Genomic DNA, 3,551 nt, shown 5'->3' with positions numbered 1-3,551 from the left:
CTGAGCGTGGGGTAAAAAAACGATCACGAAGGGAGGAGGGACTTGGAGAGAGACCTTGGGGACCGTGTCAACGTTTTCTGTGCCGGAGCAGGGACAAACATTGGGCAAACATTGGGAAAGGCTGGCAGCCTTTGAGATAGTGGGCCGTTGATCTAAGACTGAGGAGCTTAAGTCCACTATCTCCTCTCTGATACTGCAGCCAAGGTCTTGCTGACACAGAGAGCCACAGAACAAACATGGATACCTGAAGACAATGACCTTTAAACCCCCAGTGGGAGACGTGGAAATAACAGGAAGTGGTGAAAGTGACTCTAGGGACTTCCTCTCTGCAGGCCAAGAATGAATCAGGTGGAATGATTGTAAGTACATGGGTCACTGTGTGCAGAAATTGCGCTCACACATGCACATATTGTACATGAGTGGAAAACACAGATGTGGTGTGTGTGCATTTGTGTGTGTGTGAGCTTACATGAGGGAGTGTGTGTGGGATGGAGGAAGTGAGAGTGAGTCTTCAGATGTAGCGACAGATGGTATTTGATTACAGAGCAGACGGTCGGTGTTGTACAAAGATGCTGTCTCAGCCCAACCTAAGGAGCTGTAGCCTCCGGTTAAGGCAAGCGAGGGGAGGCAGCGGAGGACGAGAGGGAAAAGGAACACAGTTGAGAGAGAGAGTGAAAAAAAAGAATAAAAGCAAGCATGCAAGAAAGACACAAAAGAAGCAACTGCAAAAGTGAGCATCAAAGCAAAAAAAGAGTGAAAAGCAGTCGGGAAGAACAAAAGAAAGAAAAGGAACAGTGTAACGGGCAGGCATGGTGGAAAATACAACAGAGGTCATGATAAGAAAACAGAAAAATGATGCAGAGACAACACACAGAACCTTCTGATAAACGATGTTTCTTCAAAGACTTCTATCGGCAAATAAATTCCATACTTGTGAAACAAAGAATATGCTTTACTTTTCTTTTTCTTTACGTTTACATATGTGGGGGGATCAAAATTTCCTCTTAAAAGTGGGAGATTGCAGTTTGCACCTTTTTGTTGACTTTTAATATAAAAAGATAGTATTTACATTTTATTACATTTTAGCTGTTATTGGATAGGACTGGTGTTGCAACAGCGTGAGTTAATCAGTTTATTATAATAATTAATTTATTATTAAGTATATGACAATATGTAATCCTTTTATTTAAAAAAAGAAAAGAAAAAAATATATGATGACAGATTAACTGACGGTGATAATCGTAAAGTAGTCGCTCAGGCTGGAGCAAAACAAATCTCCAAGTGGTTTGTTTGTTCTGATCGTTCCTTGACTTTTGTCTGAGGATTTTTATTAACTGTTCACAAGATCTTTCAAACACAATATACTTTATGCGTAACAGTAGTTGTTTGGAGCTCTGACTGTAGTCAAATCCTACATTAGAGAGTTGAATAACTAAAGGTTTGAAGCTGCATTGATTAAATTCAAAGATACAATATCTGTACAATAATGTGATGCACAATTGAGACCAGATATATCTGAATAAAACACATCCTTAATCCTTTCTTTCTGTTAATGATGTCTCTCAACCCATCCTGTGTTTACACACACACACACACATACTCACATGATGATTGGCGATGTCAATAAACCACAGACATTCTCTGCTCAGTTTTTCCTTTTTATTTCCTTTTTTATTCATTTTGCACAAGCTTGCATATATACTGCACATACATTCAGTTCATAGAGGGTGAAGGCACAAAAGGCAATTTGACTACAGGTTGTTTTTGGGCTCGGCCAAAGTAATTGAGGGGAGAAAAATCTCATGATAAAAATACCATACTGCTTCAAACTCCCATCCAGAAACAAAACCATTTCTTAAATCTAAACTGTCTAGTTCCATTTAGCTGCCAAGTTCTTTATTTTAATCATCCCATGTCAATCAAATGATCACACTAGAATACAATTTCTTTTTTAAATTCACTTTTAGGTAGTTAATGATTATAATATTTAAGGTTGGTTCTATGTAATGAAATGCAATACAGCCTTCCCTGTTTGGAAAAAAAAGAAAGAAAACAACATCAAATAAATTAGGATAAATTAAACCAATAAATTACACAAAATCCGCAAAAAGACAAATTGACACCATTAAAAGAAAAAAAGCAGCCATATCATGTGTTTTATTTTACAACCTGTGTGTACTTATTTAGACTGTATTTGAAAAAAAATGGCTGTTCCAGTTGGAATTACTGCACTATAATCGAATAATAATAATAATAATAATAATGTTATACAAAAAGCCTCAACAAAACGCTATTTACATAACATATTGCTAAGTTATACAAAGGCAGTATGTTTCACTGTAAGTCCACGTCATTGATATTTACAAAAAAGAGGAGCAATGTAGTAATAATAATAATAATAATAATAATAGTAATAATGAAAAGTATCACTACTGAAAGCATAGAGAAACAAAAAACCCTTTCAAACAGGTCAGAAAACAGATCAGAGGAAATTATCACAACACACACACTCACAGACACACACACACATACACACTTTGCCAACGCTTAATGAGAATCATTTACATGTCAGGATGGTACTCCCAGGGGTGGGGGTGGGGCCACAGTGTTGAGAATTGTGTCACTCACTGGTTCACAGGTTCTCATAATCGGTCTTTTCTCTCACACAGACACACACACACACACACACACACACACACACACACACACATACACACACAATGCAAAGCGTACAGAAATTCCACCAAGTCCAAACGTTTCCCTACTTGCTGAACCCAATAAAAAAGTGTATAAATCGCTTTTTTCTGTCTGTAGTCTCTCCTCTCTCCCTTTAAAAAAAAAACGAAAAAAAAAACTGTTACTGTACAACATGTGTCCCTTCCATGACACTAGTCTTCTGATGACAATGAGTTCCTGTCTCTCTCTCCCAGGTCAAATCTAGAGCTATGTATGTCGGTTCAGCCTGCCCTTGCTTTTGAACATAAGCTGCTCCACAGTCGTCTGCCAACGTGACGCTCAGTGACATCATCATTACCCGACTACTTGCCTCATGCATCGTTCTGTCAGCAAAAATTAAAGAAACGGATGCTGGTGCAACTTCAAGGGCACTGCCGACGGAAAACAGAACCCCATTAAAGGCATGGCAAGAAAAGAAAACAACCCGAAAACCTCTTCTCTATGGGTTTTGAAAGAGTGGTTATGAGTCCAGTTGGAGAAAATCTCTCTTTTTGTCTCCCCTCCATGTTTACTCTTCCCTAATTGATTGATAATAGAAAACTGTACAGCTATTCTTTGTTTCATCCTGACCATATTTACAGCTGTGACAACAATATTTAATTCTCTGAAAATGGATTCCAAGTTTATTTTTCTCATCTCAAGGAGACAGCCATTCAGCAAATTTACCAAAAGGTTAAGAAACCAAAAGGAAAACAAAATCTGCGAAAAAGCCTACAACTATTGCACCTAAACTACCAACAACTCACTTATTCAGAATACATATTTAAAAGCTGTCACTAAAAAAAAAAATCCTCAAGATTTCTTTTATGAAACAG

This window comes from Solea solea, chromosome 17 (assembly GCF_958295425.1).
Source record: "Solea solea chromosome 17, fSolSol10.1, whole genome shotgun sequence".
Lineage (NCBI taxonomy): Eukaryota > Metazoa > Chordata > Actinopteri > Pleuronectiformes > Soleidae > Solea > Solea solea.
Note: the sequence above shows the minus strand (reverse complement) of the source record.